General features: G+C 44.5%; 1 non-coding gene across 7 annotated transcripts in view; it reads left to right on the top strand.

The window, feature by feature from the left end:
• NOL4L overlaps nt 1-17,461 on the top strand; it is a 130,567-nt gene that overhangs the window by 63,346 nt on the left and 49,760 nt on the right. For all 7 annotated transcript variants that reach the window (XR_005377745.1, XR_005377751.1, XR_005377750.1 and 4 more), the window contains exon 4: nt 1,873-1,982. This is a non-coding gene — a transcript (nucleolar protein 4 like). The remainder of the gene's footprint in view (nt 1-1,872; nt 1,983-17,461) is intronic.

The raw sequence follows: 17,461 nt of genomic DNA, 5'->3' as shown, positions 1-17,461 counted from the left end.
TGAGCACCCAGAGCGGCACCTAAGATGCAGAACACAGAGGCTGGGTGGTGTCCACTGCGGCAGCCCCTGCAGAAGGCAGCTTAGCCAAAGATTTTTAAGAGTCATGGAACAGGGATGCCTGGGTGGCTCAGCAGTTTGGTGCCTGCCTGCGGCCAAGGGCGCGATCCTGGAGATCCAGGATCGAGTCCCATATTGGGCTGCCTGCATGGAGCCTGCTTCTCCCTCTGCCTGTGTCTGCCTCTCTCCCTGTGTCTCTCATGCATAAATAAATAAATCGCTAAAAAGAAAAGGGGGGGGAATCCCTGGGTGGCTCAGTGGTTTAGCGCCTGCCTTTGGCCCAGGGCATGATCCTGGAGTCCCAGAATTGAGTCCCACATTGGGCTCCCTGCATGGAGCCTGCTTCTCCCTCTGTCTCTCTCTCTCTCTCCCCTTCCCCTCCCTCTCTCTCCCTCTCTCTGTCTCTCATGAATAAATAAATAAAATCTTAAAAAAAAAAAAGAGTCACGGAACAGTCCTACTCTTTGACCCACAAATTCCGTTTTTTGGGGTATTCTAAAAAGGACACAATCAGGGGTGCCTGGGTGGCTCAGTCGATTAAGTGTCCAACTCTTGGTCTCAGCTCAGGTCATAATCTTGGGGTTGTGAGACGGAGCCCCACATTGGGCTCTGCACTCAGCATGGAGTCTGCTTGAGATTCTCTCTCTCCTTCTGCCTCTGCCCTCCCCTGGCTTGCATGTGCACACTATAAATAAATAAATAAATAAATAAATAAATAAATAAATAAATAAATTCTTTAAAAAAATACAGTCAGAAATACGTACCAATATTCACACATGAAGATGTTCCCTGTAGTATTGTTTATAGAAGCTCCCAATAGGAAACGACCTAAGTAGCCAATCGTAGGTGAATGGCTTAAGTAACTTATGATAAAATAGTACACAGGTATAAAAATGCTGTTTGCAAACAAACCAAGATTTTTGACGGTGGGAGAAATGACGATGATGATGTTAAGCAAAAAAAACAAAACAAAACAAAACAACATTTTTTTAAGTGGACTACATAATTTTCTGTATGCATTTTAATATCAAGTACATAAAAAAGAGAAATCACAGGGAAAAAAAAAACCAGAAGCATATGCCAAGCAGCTTGGTGCAGTTATTGGGGTTTTTCTTCTTTACATCTCTCCACACTTAGCAACTGCTCTAGAAAAGGAACATGCATTACTTTGATCTTCAGGACAAGAAAGCAATAAATGGGAGGAACAGGCCTCCTCTCTACATAATTAAGAAGGGACGAGAATTTGGGAGGCAGGTACTGGAGGCCTGGCCTAGACCCGCAAGCCATATGGCACCTGACCATGCTTTTGGGAGATACTATGGGGGTGGGAGATGGGGTCAGGTGGTCGCGGCCCGTGGGCACCCAGGAAGCTGGCTTAGACCAGGATTGGAAACATACACGCCTCTGAGGGCCTAGCAGGTCTCATAATCAAGTGAAAATGTGCATAGGAAATGGTGGGGACGATGGCAAAACGGAGAGCTCACACCCTGTCTGAAAAAAGGGGCTGCTGCAAAGCTGCAGCAGTGGTTGGCCATGTGGGGAAGGTGAGCCCTGGGTGACTGGAACTTCCATCTCTCAAAGAGGCCAGATAGTCCTGATCTTTAACATCTGAACTCTTACTAAACACTGGCACCCAACCCAAATCCATTTTCAGCACCCACCAGCCAGATGTGGATGGTGAGCCGCCAGCTTGTGAGGTCCAGCCCATCTTCGTTCTCCTCAGGCTGTGTTCTCCGTGTGGGTAACAGGCTGTGGTGCCTGCCAGGGGGCCCAGAGCACAGACTGAAAATGGCCTCCTTTTGTTCTTTCTGCCAGAAAACGAACCTCCCTCTCCCCTGGTCTCCGGGATCATCGATTACAACATGCCCCTCACCTCCACGTACCTGAAGCAGATGAAGTTGCGGGTGATGAACTCCCAGGAACAGGTAAGGCGTCGGTCTCTCCTTGCCCTGCCTGGGAGCGTCCTAACCGGCCTGGATGCAGCTGGTTCCTTCTAAGACGTGGGGCCCACGGCGTGTGTAAACACACTGGAAATCAAAGAGGCCCTTATCTGGTGATCTGGGCTCACAGTCCAGGCTAAGGGGGGGTAAAGAATGTGTTCCTAGTTAGGGGTCTGCTGGGCAGACAGGCCTGCCAGGTCTTCAGTGAAACCCAGGAAGCTCATGCTTCACAGAACTTTCCCCAAGGGCAGGGGCCAGGGAGGGAGTGTGCCCAAGCCATAGACGTTGGCTCTTAGGTTGCTGTCTCTCTGCTTTGCCCTTTGTCTGCAATGTCACTCATCTCCTTTCCCCGGGGAAGTGCGAGAGGGCCCCCGGCTGCTCGCCTATGGCCTCCGTCACTCTGGGGGCCCAAACAGGCCACAGGGATGGGCCTGGGAGGGTGGCCTGTGTAAGATAAGGCCCTGGGGCTCCCTGTCTGTCCCAAGACTCCCCAGCTGTAGATTGCCAAGTGCTGTCAGGCACCATGGAAACAGGCTATGAAAAGAAAACCACTCTTGTCTGCCTCCCCACACAGTCTACCTTCTAGCCCTTTGCAAAGCAGGTAGCATGATTGTCCTTCAAGGGGGGACTAGGTGAATGCCACCCCCGCCCTCCACTACCACCCAAAACCAGGGTAATAATTTCTCACCTTCCAATTTTCTCATCTGTTGTGACATATGAATCTACCTTTGTAGATATATGTCTTTGAGGCCTACCTAGAGGAGTGGGTCTCCCCTCTCCACGTCACCCGACTGAAAGTCTGACTTCCAGCCCTGGGTGCAGTGTCCCACATACTGCTGGTCTCCTTGACAACCCAAGCACGCGTTCGCAGAGTGGTGCTTTCTCCACAGCCAGCTCCAAGGCGATATAACAGGACATGTTCAGGTAGCATCTGGGGCTGTGGCACCCAATTCGAGGATTTGAGCTGGCTGGCTTGAACGTGCCACGTCTGCCTTCCTCTAAGGAGGGATGGTGTGCCCTCCCGTCCCCATACTATGCCCAACCCCTAACGGTTGGATGAGATAAGCTTTGTTCTCAGTGGTAGAGTTGTTTGTGTCTCTGTGCCTCCTGCATCTTCTCACCTGAGATGGTCTGTTCTATGATGGTTACATCCCTAAGAAACTTCATGTGATCGAAAATAGTGCCTATGGGGCAAATGGTGGGGGGGTTTCTAACAGAATGGTAAGATTGTTTCCGTGCAGGAACGTCAGTAATAAGGATGGTGCTTTGGTTACTAGTCATAAAATCTAAACACCACTGTGCATGTTCCGCGTGAGATCTCTGACTCCTGTTCAAGAGTAATTTCTTTTCCTAGAACCATCTACACTGTCATGAGCACCTGGCTTCTCACACATTCTCATCACCATTCTCATCTGTCACCATAAAGTGTGGAGCCATTTGAACAACTGGTAGTACAGCCTCACGGCTCTTTCTTTCCTACAAAACAGTTCTAGATCTAGATCACCACCAGAACCAGTAGCAGTCAGTGTAGCCCATGGATCCTGTTATATTTTGTCTTGTTATACAAATTCTTACTGTCTGTGGGGAATTATAACTATTGGTTAGGTACATTTGCAAGAATTCAATCATTCAACAAATATTTATGGAGCCCTACTCCATGAGCCAGGCTGTAGGGATGATCAAGTCTTAGGAACAACTGTTACTAGTTATTATGATTTGGGAGAAACAAACACTAATAAAAAAAATCACACACCAATGCCCAGCTCAGGGCAGGTAGTGATAAACATTTGGGGGAAAGATTAGTCAGTCATCACAGCGCAGCTGTGACAAGTGCCATGCGGGAGGACACATGGTGCTGTGAGTACTCTTAGATGAGCATGAGGGGTGAATCAAAGCAGGGCTTTGTCTCAGAAAGGGATGCCTGAGCCAGGATGGAGGTCTGAGGGAAGAACTCTAGGCTAAGGAAACAGCTTGTGCAAAGGCCCTGCGCCTTGAGGGAGGACAGTACCCATGACCCAGAATCTGAGAGGCTAATATGGCTGCTGCAGAGAGTATGAGATACTCTGTTACTGAAGAAAAAGGGAGAAGACACATGTGTTGGGCAAAGAAGCACTTGATGGGTATCTGAATGAACCGAAATTCATGAAACAAGATAGATGAATTACCCCAGTGAGGTTTAGGCTACTCATAAAGGAAAGGCGGATTGTGGGAAGGTGTTTCTCCCCAAGATGTTCTGAGAGTCCAGCTGGGGCTGAAGTTGAGAGCAGGTGTCTCAGAGTCAACCATGTATTCCTTGCCTTCATTGGTACTTCCCCAGGTGGGGGCCCTCGGACAGTCTCTGATGTTCTCCTTCATGCTGCAGGAGATTACAGGTGCACACCTTCCTGGCAACACTGGGCAGGAGAAAGAACATGGCACCTCGCACACTATGGCCTTTCATCTGCCAGGCTCCAGCACTTGCCACATAGCAGTGAGTTCTCCAGGCCTTGGTCTCTTAGGCAGTGTGTTCTTTTTTTTTTTTTAAATTAATGAGAGACACAGAGATCAGTAGAGACATAGGCAGAGGGAGAAGCAAGCTCCCTGCGGGGAGCTCAATGTGGGACTCAATCCTAAGACCCTGGGATCACACCCTGATCCAAAGGCAGACACTCAACCACTGAGCCACCCAGGTGCCCACAGGCAGTGTGTTCTACAGCTGGGCATAAGAAATTGCATTGCTCATTAGATTATTTATCTGCAGGCGCAAGGAAGGGCCAAGGACCCAGAAGTCTTTGATTCTTCAGCTTGAGTTGAAACTAAAAATACATATATTTGAATTGGTAGCTTCTTTCCTGTAGGGAAGTCAGAGTTGGGCTCCCCTTGGGGTCAGTGAATGGCCCGTTGTACAAATGCAGCCAGGGGCCTGGCTCTGCCACTGTCAAATCTCATGTGCTGACAAGGCTCTGAAAGCAGCTTCATTCCCCGAAGCATCCTTCTGACCCCGAAATGCTGACAGAGGACACCTATAGTGTTTGCAAATCACTCATGCAGGCCATATGGAAAATAAACCCAATTCTAAAGTAACAGGAGCTGGGATAGGTGATATTTTATTATACTTATTAATTTATATCTAAAAACTCTGAGGGAGAAAAATCCCAATAATTCAGCTTTTTCAGGATTAGATATCCAGGAGACAAATAATAAGGCAAATAGACATGTTTCTCTCACTTTGCTTTTTTTTTGTTTTTAAAGATTTTATTTATTCATGAGAGACAGAGAGAGGCAGACACATAGGCAGAGGGAAAAGCAGGCTCCCTGCAGGGAACCTGATCAGGACTCGATTCCAGGACCCTGGGATCACGCCCTGGCCCAAAGGCAAATGCTGAACCATTCAGCCACCCAGGTGCCCCCCACACACACACTTTTCTTTGAGCAGACAATGAACAGGTGGTGGGGCTTACTTGTAAACTGGACAGAACCATGTTACTTGTTGTCCAATTATGTCAAATTAATATGTGGGGAAATGGACCCTTCTCCACAGAGGATATTAGGTAATATGAAAATCTAATAACACTATTCACACAAAGAAAAAAAGATTCTTCTTGAGGGCTGATTCAATACAGCAAATATTTATGGTGTCCTCAATATGCAAGACATTTGGGAGTCAGACGCCAGCCTCCCAGAACCTCCATCCTAAGACACAGAGACCAGGAACTATCATCGCAGTGGCCACATTGAGCCAAAAATAGGGGAGTGTAGTCTGATAAAATCTATTTTCCCCCTTACTTGGGAAAATTCTCATAAAGACATAAAATTGAAATTACATTTAGTTGTACTGAGGAATGTATGAGGAATACATTTTTTCGTAGGCGGCAAGGCAGGAAGGTTTCATGAATCGTGGACTGTCTTGGAGAATGCTCTGTAGCATTCTCTGATAAGATGAGGCCCCAGGGAGGGATGCCACACTCGTAGGGCTGGGGCAGCTGGTAAATGCCATCTACAATGTCTGATCTGGCAAATCCCCTTTTAGGGCTATGTGCAAGATGCACCAAAGAGGAGCACTAGGGTCTCTTCTGCACATGGCCACTGGTTCTCTATTCTGTGTAACTTGGTTTTCTTTCATATATATTTTTTTAATTACACAGGTAACACCTGGCCTCAATAGCCAAAAGCAAAAGCCTGGTGATAAAAATCGCCATCATCCCACCACTCAGGTCACTGAATATTTTGGGGTCCAGTCTTCCAGACTATTGAATAGAAAGAGGATTTTTTTGCTCTACAAACCACATTCTTTGTTTTTCCAATGCTGATTTTCTTTTTTTTTTTTTTAAGATTTGATTTGTTTATTCATGAGAGACACAGAGAGAGGGAGAGAGAGGCAGAGACATGTAAGAGGGAGAAGCAGGCTCCATGCATGGAGCCCGATGTGGGACTCGATCCTGGGACTCCAGGATCACGCCCTGGGCTGAAGGCGGTACTAAACCGCTGAGCCGGGATCCCTGGGTGGCGCAGCGGTTTGGCGCCTGCCTTTGGCCCAGGGCACGATCCTGAAGACCCAGGATCGAATCCCACATCAGGCTCCCGGTGCATGGAGCCTGCTTCTCCCTCTGCTTGTGTCTCTGCCTCTCTCTCTCTGTGTGACTATCATAAATAAATAAAAATTTATAAAAAATAAAAAAAATAAAAAAAAATAAACCGCTGAGCCACCCGGGCTGCTCCCAATGCTGATTTTCCATATTATCAGAGCCTCTTTGCCCTCTGGGCCTAGATGTTTCCACCTACCACATAAGCTGGTTATGTAATTTTCCTATCATTCACTTTCTCCTTTACCCATGTCTATCACCCACCCATCCACCCATCTACCTATCCATCTGTCCATCCATCCATCCATCCCTCTATCCATCCTTCTATCCATTGCTCACCATAGCCAGGCATGGTTGCAGGTACTAAGGAGATAGTAGTGAACAGAAGCGAGTCTATGCCCTGCTGGCTCTCACAATTCAGTGAGAGAGACAAGGAAAACTGAAATCAATATTCTGGGGCCTTAAAAGAGGAACAGAGGAAGGACAAGAGAGTGAGCTGGGTGGGCACTGTTGTAGGCACTAGGTTATCACTCACTAGGCACCTGTTCTGGGGTGCCTGGGTGGCTCGTTGGGTAAGCATCCAACTCTTGGTCTTGGCTCAGGTTGTGATGGCAGGGTCCTGAGATCGAGCCCCATGTGGGGCTCTGCACCAGACACAGAGCTTGCTTAAGATTCTCTTCCTCTCCCTCAGCCTCTCCCCACTTTCCCTCAAACAAACAAACAAACAAACAAACAAACAAACAATTACGTACCTGTTCAGCGTGGAACACTTCACACCCTTCAGCCCTTGCCCTCACAGCTCTGCAAGGTCCCATGATTATCCTCATTTTGCAGATCCCATAGCTGAGTCTCAGCAAAGTTCAGCATTTGCTCAAGGTCACACAACCACTGACAGGAATGAAACTCAGATTTCTTCCTTCTTTAGACCTGTGTACCCGCCAGGGCCCCAAGCCCTGCTTCTCTCCACACTTACTGAATGACAATGTGCTGATTCGAATCTGAAGCAGATATGCAGCGCATGAGGTTGGTGGAGGGAAGATGTCCTTGGCAGAGATGCTGACAGAGCACATCAAGGGTTTTGTTTGGCCTGGGAACTGGGATCTGCCGTAAATATATGATGCTTAAGGAAATACCATGAGAGGAATTTGGCAGGGGGCTGGGGTTGGAAGGGAGGTCACCCCTACCTTGTGAATGCTCAGTTATCTGCAGGGGTACATGTGTAATTTAATTTGATATAATGCACATTATGGGTGATGCTATCCTGATCTGTCCTAAGATCCCCATATTTGAACCAAGACCCTAATATAGAAATCACATCCAGATCTGGAAGGAGAGAGACAAACTATCTGTATTCTTTCCCCTGACATGTACTTCCATGTTATAGATATGGAGTCTAAGCCCCTTGGATCTACTGTTTTTTGGTTCCCAGAAGCCCTCAGTTCCTTTGCTCTGACCAGAGCATCTTCTTGGGCCTACCCCTTCCCCGGTGCCTCAAGTAGTGCTAATGTCCTGCTAATGGTTCTAGTGGTTCTCCCACCAGCATGTGAAGTGGTGCTGCTCCTCTGTTTAAGCCCCACTGATGGAGTCTTTTACCGGGCTCCATTAACCTCTGCCTCCCTCTCTACTGCCTCTCTCCTGGCCCAGAGTTTTCCTTGGGTAGGAGAGGAGTGGGGGGAGTGTTCTCCTCTCTCCAGACACATGTGGAGCCTGCGAGGTCCGTAGCCCCTGCCCAGAGCTTCTGGGGTCTCCAGAGGTTGGGCCCTCATGCTCTTTGCAGCCACACCTTGCAGCCAGCCAATGTGGAGCAGGACTATTCTTTTTTTTTTTTTTTTTGGAGCAGGACTATTCTTAGCCAGGATGCCAGCACATCCACCTAAGCAAAGACCCTAGAGGCAGGCTGACAGTACCAGTTCCACTACCTACCAACTATGTGAATTGGGGCAAATTGCTTCATTCTCTGTGCTTTATTACTCGAGAGTAATAATAATACACCTAACTCATAGAGTTATTCCAAGAGTTGAATGATGCAAAGCAGCTCAGTACTTAGCACAGTGCCTGGCACATTAAAAGCATGGGGGAACTCTCAGTGACGTCTCCTGCTGTTATGTACCTGGTATCTAATAGACACAGGGAATGAATAACCTTGTGCAAGAGACCAGCCAAAGCTCTCAAGGAGCTTTTCTTAGTAGATGGGACAGCAGCCATGGAATTGTGATCCAAAATGGAGGCAAGAAGGCTCCCGGAACCTGTCAGATGATGTAGGGGACATTTGCTTATTTTTAAAGGAGATTTGGACTCACATTGTAAACCCCCTGGACAAAGAGGGCCCATGTGAGAAAAGTGGAGAGGTGACATCTCTAGGAGGACCTGAGCTGGTGAAGACCAGAGCCAGTTTGGAGAAAGGAGGAGGAAGAAAGATGAGATGGAGGAGGAGGCACAGAGCATGGGCCTTTCTTGGCAGTGAGGCCACATACGAGCCCTTTCCTCAGTCAGCACTGGGGAGCTAAGCAAGGATTTGGGCAGGAAATGAGCCTAATCCAAGTGTGGAACTTTCTCAGGTTCCAGTCTCCCTAAGTGCAGGAGGAATTAAGCCCACTCCAGAAATCTCTCCACATTCACTTATTTTTTAAAGATTGTGATAAAACATTTGTAATATAAAATTTGCCATTTTAGCCTTTTTTTTTTTCATTTTAACCATTTTTAAAGTTTATTTATATTTTTTAGCAATCTCTACACCCAACATGGGGCATAAACTCACAACCCTGAGATCAAGAGTCACATACTTTTCAGACTGAGCCAGCCAGGCACCCTGCCATTTTAACCATTTTATTTATTTTTATTTTTTAATTTTTAAAATATTTTATTTATTTACTCATTTTAACCATTTTAAAGTAGACCATTTGGGGACGACTGGGTGGCTCAGTCAGTTAAGGGTCTGCCTTCAGCTCAGGTCATGATCCTGGAGTCTGGGGATTGAGCCCCACATTGGGCTCCCGGCTCAGCAGGAAGTCTGGTTCTTCCTCTGCCCCTCCCCCTGCTTGTGCACTCACTCTCTCTCCCTCTCAAATAAATAAATAAAATCTTCTTTTATTTTTTTTAAGATTTTATTTATTTACTCATGAGAGACACAGAGAGGCAGAGACAGAGGGAGAAGCAGGCTCCATGCAGGGAGCCCGATGTGGGATTTGATCCTGGGATCATGCCCTGAGCCAAAGGCAGATGCTCAACCGCTGAGCCACCCAGGGGTCCCTAGTATCTTCTTTTTTAAAAAGTAGACCATTCAGTGGCATTAAATACATTCACAATATTGAGCAACCATCACCACTATCTCCAAAATTTTTCATCACCCCAAACAGAATCTCTGTAGCCATTAAGCAGTAGCTCCCATTCTCTCCTTCTCCAGCCCCTGGTAGCCACTGTCTTACTTTCTGTCTCTGTAAATGTGATTATCTAGGGACCTCATATAAGCGGAATCACATATTTGTCCTGTGTCTGGCTCATTCACTTAGTGTAACATGTTCAAAGTTCAGTTGTGTTGTAGCAGAACTTCATTCCTTTCTATGGCTGAATAATATTCCATCACTTGCTAGGCCACATCTTATTTATCCCTTCACCCTTTTGGGTTGTTTCTTCTTTTTGGCTAACTGCATTCACTTTTTAATCTTTTAGACCAGGTTGTGGGACAGGGAAGAATTAAAGCAGGGCTCTGTTTCTTCTCTCTCTAAGTCCTTGCCCCTCTTTTTGGCTTTCTGTTCTCATGAACACTCTCAACCTCAGAAGGACCCCAAGAAATGGATAGACCCAAAGAGACGTGAGAGGCTGTCACTTAACCTAAACAGTGCCTGACTCACAAGGAGAAGCCATAGGCACTGCCTCTGATACCCAGATTTAAGAGCTTGATAACAATAATGATCTCCAGGGAACCTGGCTGCCTCAGTCCAAATACCGGGTGACTCTTGATTTTGGGATTGTGAGTTTGAGCCCCACATTGGGTATACAGATTACTTCAAAAAAATAAAAATCTTTAAAAACAAAATAAAATGAAACAATAATGTTTTCCTCCTTCCCCTTCCTCAGGCTGCACAGCAGCCCAGGCAAGGTGTGAGCTCAGAGGAGAAATAACAAAAAGGAAATGTTTCCATGTCCCCTGTTATGGTTCATTGTATGTAACCTTTGATGGACTCTTAAGGAAGCAGAGGTTCTGATGTATTTTTAAAAATTAAACAGTAATCTCCATGGAATAGAAATAAAATTTAAAATTTTAAATCCCAAGAAAAAAAAAATAAAGAAACAAAGAAAACCTGATCAATGCAGCAAGAGTAATTAAATGAGGGAATTAAAGAAGAAACAACCAAAAAGATATATGATAAACAGAAAACATAAATAAGCGAACAGGAACAAAACTAAGTACCAGTAAATTGCAGTAAATGTAAATGGGTTAAATTCCACTGCAAAGAATAAAAAAGGCTCTGATGAGGTTTATTTAACAGCAAAATCTATTTGGTATTTACAAAAGACTTTTTTTTTTTTTAATGACACAAGACGAAACAAGAAAGAGAAGGCAGTGCTGCTACTCTCAAACAAGTGAATGTTCAAGGCAAAAAAGCATTAAATAGTGGAAAGGGAGATAGAACAGGGAAAAAGCAGTTTCCCAGTAAGACTTCAGAGCCTCTTGATCTTGGAGGTCTGCCCTTGGGGGAGGTTGAGGAAATGTTTGGTGCTGTGGAACACAAGTAGCCCCTCTAGGCTTTACCATGAGAGGCAGCATCCTTTTTCCATGGCCCCATCATCAGTCTCTTCGCCTTTTGTAATTTGTGCTACTGTGCTGCTGTAGCTACTTCTCAGACCAGGATCTTCAAACTTTGAGCATCTCTGTTTGTTCTTAGAAATGTGCATGGAGCAGCATATGGAGTGGACCCTGTAGTGCTTGTGAGACTGTGGGTGTGCTGCCTTGGCTACCTGGAGTTTAGTCCTACTCCCTCCTCTCCTCATTGGGTTCATCCACCAAAGCACACTGGGACCACTTCCTTAGTTCTCAGCTTCCTTCTTTTCTCTCAACTCCTGGCCTTCCTGATTTCCATTTCTTGTTCCGTCTCTTGACTCCTGCCTCTCAGACGCCCTCAGGCCTCTAGGGTCAGCCTACCATTACCTTTATGTAGTTGAACTGAAGGGGCCCAACTTGCCTCCATGAGAGCCCAGAAAGGACCTGAAATGGCCCTGGCTCCATTTTCAGGATCTGAGAAGCCATTGCCTAAACCTTTTTCTGTCTCAGTAAATCCCTGGCACTGTGGAGGGTTTGTGCTGCAGCAAGAAAAACAAAAAGCAACTAAGATACTGACCTTGACCAACACTGCTGTTTGGATTTTTCCAGGCAAAGAATGATCCTTGGAGTATTTCTGCTGTGAGATGATGTGCAGGTGGGGTAGTTGCTCTCAGATTGTGCTCTGTGCCCTTCAGACCCTACCCCATGACTCTGGGGTGATTCACTCTCAGAAACAGCATCTTAGGTGCCCTTTATCTTTGTTTTATTTTGTTTTTTGTTGATTTGCATTCATTTTTATTTTAATTAATGGAATACATATTTTAAAAATCATATAGAAGGACACCTGGGTGGCTCAGTGGTTGAGCGTCTGCCTTCCACTCAGGGTGTGATACTGGTCCAGAGATCGAGTCCCGCATTGGGCCCCTGTGGGGAGTCTGCTTCTCCCTATGTCTGTGTCTCTGCCTCTCTCTGTATGTCTCTCATAAATAAATGAAAAAAATCTTTATAAATAAATAAGTAAGTAAGTAAATAAATAAATAAATAAATAAACAAACAAACAAACATATAACATGTAGAAAAACAGCAGACCCTGTCCTGGCCTCCTCACTTTAATTTCTTTTTTCCAGAGACAGCCTCTTTTCTTATCTTTTAGCTCTCTCTTCTGGTTTTACCTTTTATTTCTAAATAACATATGCTTATGCTGCTCATTCTTGATTTTTTTTTTTAAAGATTTTATTTATTTGGGAGAGAGAGTGCACAAGCCAGGAGCCTGATGATGGGTGGGGAGCCTGATGCAGGGCTCAATCCCAGAACCCTAGGATTATGAACTGAGCTGAACTGAGTGTCATCCAGGTGCCCCTGGTTCTTGATTTTTAAATTTGAGCTGTTTTGGGACACCTGGGTGGCTCAGCAGTTGAGTGTCTGCCTTTGGCTCAGGGTGTGATCCTGGGGTCCTGGAATCAAGTCCCCCATCGGACTCTCTGTGTGGAGTCTGCTTCTCCCTCTGCCTGTGTCTCTGCCTCTCTCTCTCTCTGTGTCTCATGAATAAATTTAATTAATTAATTAATTAATTAATTAAATTTGGGCTGTTTTGGTTGATGTTTAATTTCTTTCTGTAGGAGATAAGTATTTATACTATTACACTCTTTCATAAATGCAGGTATTATTTTGCCTTCCTCCTTCCATCAATATTATTCATACCTCTCTATTTGGATAAATCACTTCATTATCTATATTATTACAACTGTGCATATATTATTCATAGCTGAGTCAGTTAGCATACTATGATTACATTCCTTTCTTTTGATTCTCTGGAGTTAGCCATTGCCTCTTTTCCCCCAAACTTAGCCCTCTATCTTTTGATCTTGCTTATAACATGTGTCATTTTTATTTTTATGTGATCAAATTTATCTTTCTTTCCTTTAATGACTTCTGCATTTGAGTCTTTAAAAAGCTAAGTGATTCCATTCTACCTCCCTGTTCTCCTTTAGTACTTACTTGTTTTTTTTTTTAGATTTATTTATTTATTTATTTATTTATTTATTTATTTATTTGAGAGAGAGCAAGAGTGTGTGGTGGGGAGGGGCAGAGGGAGAGGGAGAGAGAGAATCTTAAGCAGTCTCACCACTGAGCATGAAGCCCAATATGGGGCTTGATCTCATGACCCCTGAGATCATGACCTGAGCCAATCAAGAGTCAGATGCTTAAGTGACTGAGCCAGCCAGGCACCCCAATGTTTTCATTTTTTTCATAGACTGCTTTTTAGAACAGTTTTAGATTTACAGAAAAATCGAGAAGATAGTACAGAATTCCCACATGACCCCCTGCCCAGGGTTTCCTAAATTATTAACATCTTATGTGATTGTGATACATTTGTTACAATTAATGAACCAATACTGAACCATTATTCATAATGGTTAATAATAATGAACCATTATTGTTAACCAAGCTCCATAGTTTATTTAGATTTCCTTAGTTTTTTACCTAATTTTACCTAATTTCCTTTTTTTGTTCCACAATCCTATTGGAGATAGCACATTACACTTAAGCTCCTCTTGGCTGTGACAGTTCCTAGGCTTTTTTTTTTTTTTTAAGATTTTATTTATTTATTCATGAGAGACACAGAGACTGAGAGAGAGGCAGAGACACAGGCAGAGGGAGAAGCAAGCTCCATGCAGGAAGCCCGACGTAGGACTCGATCCCCGGTCTCCAGGGTCAACCCCCCCGTTGAAGGCGGCGCTAAACCGCTGAGCCACTGGAGCTGCCCAGTTCCTCGGCTTTTACTTGTTTTTGATGCTCTTGACAGTTTTGAAACTACCGGTCAGGTATTTTGTAGAATTCTGGAATTTGATATTTTCTCTTTTTTTAAAGGATTTTATTTATTTGAGAGTGAGAGAGATCATAAAGGGAGAGGAGGTGGCAGAGGGAGAAGCAGACTTGCCACTGGGTGGAGAGCCCGATGCAGGGTTTGATCCTGGGACTCCAAGATCATGACCTGAGCCGAAGGCACGTGCTTAACCGACTGAAACACCCAGGCGCCCCTGATATTTTGCTTTTTCTTCTTTTTTTTTTTAATGATTGATTTGAATTTCACTTCTTTTTCTTTTTTAAGATTTATTTACTTTTACTTGAGAGAGAGTGGGATGGGGAGGAGCAGAGGGAAAGAGAGTCATAAGTAGACTTCGTACTGAGCACAGAGCCTGATGTGAGGCTCAGTCTCACAACCCTGAGATCACAACCTGAGCCGAAACCAAGAATTGGCACTTAACTGACTGCACCATCCAGGTGCCCCTTGTCTGATATTTTTCTCAATATAAAACTGGACTTGGGGGTTAGTAAGAGGAAGACCCAGACACAGAGTGCCATCCTTATCACATCGTATCAAGGGTATATAATATCAACATGATTCATAACTGCTGGTGTTGGCTTCAATGGCACCTGGCTGAGATAATGTTTGTCAGATTTTAAAACTATAAAGCTACTCTCCGCCCCCTCCAATACTATACACTTTGGCAGGGAGTTGCTATGTACAGCCCACACCTAAGAAGTGAGGGGTTATAATTTCCCTGCCTGAGGACAAGTTTTCTACATATAATATTTGGAATTCTTGGGATCCCTGGGTGGCGCAGCGGTTTAGCGCCTGCCTTCGGCCCAGGGCGCGATCCTGGAGACCTGGAATCAAATCCCACGTCAGGCTCCTGGTGCATGGAGCCTGCATGGAGCCTGCTTCTCCTTCTGCCTATGTCTCTGCCTCTCTCTCTCTCTCTGTGTGACTATCATAAATTAAAAAAATAAATAAATAAAAAAAAAATATTTGGAATTCTTTTGCATCTCCCTTGCTATCTGGGAGATTTGTATCTCCTTCCTCATTTATAAATTCATTTAATCATTTGATAATTTATTTATATGCCTATTGATTTTATACTTTGGGTTATATTCCAATACTATTTTATTTATTTTGAGGCTGAAACTGTTTCAAGTTTTGGCCACTGGGAGCTCCTTTAGTTGGTTCCTGCCGTCTTTTGACATACACATATTGAGGATTTAGGGGGGTTGTTTTTTGTAGGATTTCATTTTGTATTGTTTTTGTTTTAGTGTTTTGTTACTTTCTGGCACTTTAAGATGCTCTAGGCTCATCTTTTATACTTCCTGCCCTCATGCTAGAATCTCAAAGGAGCTCTGATTCCTTTTATTGTAGAATCATTAAAAACCACGGTCTGGGTGTTAGGTGTGCTGGGTGTCCTTCCTTTTAGACCCTTTAAGCTGAAAGAGCAAAAAATAAGCATGTTTTTATTTTTTAATTAATCTCTGATCCATTTGGAGCTTATCCTGCTGTATTATGAGATGCGGATCCTACTTTACAGGATCCTGCTCTGTGTTAGCATTGTTTATTAAATAATCTATTTTTCCCCATTGATTTGAGATGCCACCATTATAATTTACTAAATTTCCATCTGAAACAGAATCTACTTCTATTCAGTCCATTGGCCTCTTTATCTATTCATGTACCAGCTCCCAACTGTTTTAAGTGTTAAGATTAATATGTCTTAATATCTAGCAGGAATGGGTTCCCCTCCTTTTTGTCCTTTTCAAACTTATCTTGACTTGAAAGTTATTTGGAGGGCACCTGGGTGGCTCAGTGTTTGAGTGTCTGCCTTTGGCTCAGGGCATGATCCTGGGGTCTGGGAATCAAGTCCCACATCAGGCTCCCTGCTGGGAGCCTACTTCTCCCTCTGCCTGTGTCTCTGAGTCTCTCATGAATAAATAAATAAAATCTTTTTTAAAAAGTTATTTGAGGGGCACCTGGATGGCTCAGTAGTTGAGCGTCTGCCTTTGGCTCAAGTCGTGATCCTGGGGTCCTGGGATTAAGTCCCACATCAGGCTCCTTGCAGAGACATAGGCTCTCCGCCTATGCTGCCTCTCAGTGTCTCTCATGAATAAATAAAATCTTTTTTAAAAAAAGTGATTTGAAAAAAAATTGTTTAATGCCTAAACATTTTTGCATCTGCTTCTTGGTGGGTCAAGATAACATAGAGGCACTGTTGATCTGACCACACAGATATGAAGTTGAGATGCTTTTACTGCAGGCCTTTCTGTTCACCAAAAAGCAAGGCTGGACTGTGAGCCAGGAGCATCACGATCCCAGGGTTAAAACTGAGGGCTATAAGCAAATGACAGCACAGCATTCCCATCCTCCTAAAGATGGTGTTAAGTAAAATAAGGCATTTCTACATTTTAGAGGAACAGTTTTCTTTTTTTATATAAAGATATTTCCTTATCTGAGAGAGAGAGAGAGAGAGAGACAGAGATAGCAACACAGATAACAAGGGAGAGCACAGAGGTGAGAGGAGAGGGAGAAGTAAGCTCCCCACTAATGCAGGGAGCCTGCAGATGTGGGGCTCAATCCCATGGCCCCCTGGGGGCAGACACTTAACTGACTGAGCCAACCAGGCACCCCTAGAGGGATAGTTTTCTCGGAAACTTCTCTTTGAGAGTCAAAGTAGGGAGTGAAAAATCTATTGTCAAATATCTTTTTTTTAAAAAAAAAAAAATCTTTTTAATCTAATTTAATTCAATTTTATTTTATTTTACTTTATTTTAAGTAAGCTCTACACCCAGTGTGGGACTTGAACTCATAGCCCTGAGATTAAGAGTTGCACACTCTACTGACTGAGCCAGCCAGGCACCTCTGAACTTTTTTGTTATAGGGCATTATTTTGGGGACCATTACATATTATTGAGAATACTCAGGTAGTTTCTAGAAACTTGCTGCAGTTTCTGGATACTCAGAAAATGAGCATAATGGCTGTTTTGCTAGGACAGCCTGGGTTCAGAGAGATCTGTGTGTCTTCTTTCTTCCTACTTCCCTGAAGCTGTGTGGGGAAAAAAGAGAAAACAACCAACATCCTGTCTCAAAAGCCGGTTGCTTGATGGAGCCAGTAGATACCTCAAACCTAAACAGCTCATTGTCCCCATCGGTTCTTAAAGGTTCAGTCCTTTCCAGGCTGCTGATGCCTACCCCCATCCATGTGAGGTTGCTGACCTGGCCTTTCAACCTCATTATCCAGGGAAAAAAAGGCACACAGTGCCCCTCATTGACTGGTGCAGGCAGGAGAGCTGTCTGGTCCCACAAGCAGAAT

Source organism: Canis lupus, chromosome 24, assembly GCF_011100685.1.
Source record: "Canis lupus familiaris isolate Mischka breed German Shepherd chromosome 24, alternate assembly UU_Cfam_GSD_1.0, whole genome shotgun sequence".
NCBI classification, from domain to species: Eukaryota; Metazoa; Chordata; class Mammalia; order Carnivora; family Canidae; genus Canis; species Canis lupus.
This window is presented reverse-complemented; position numbering and strand designations above follow the sequence as displayed.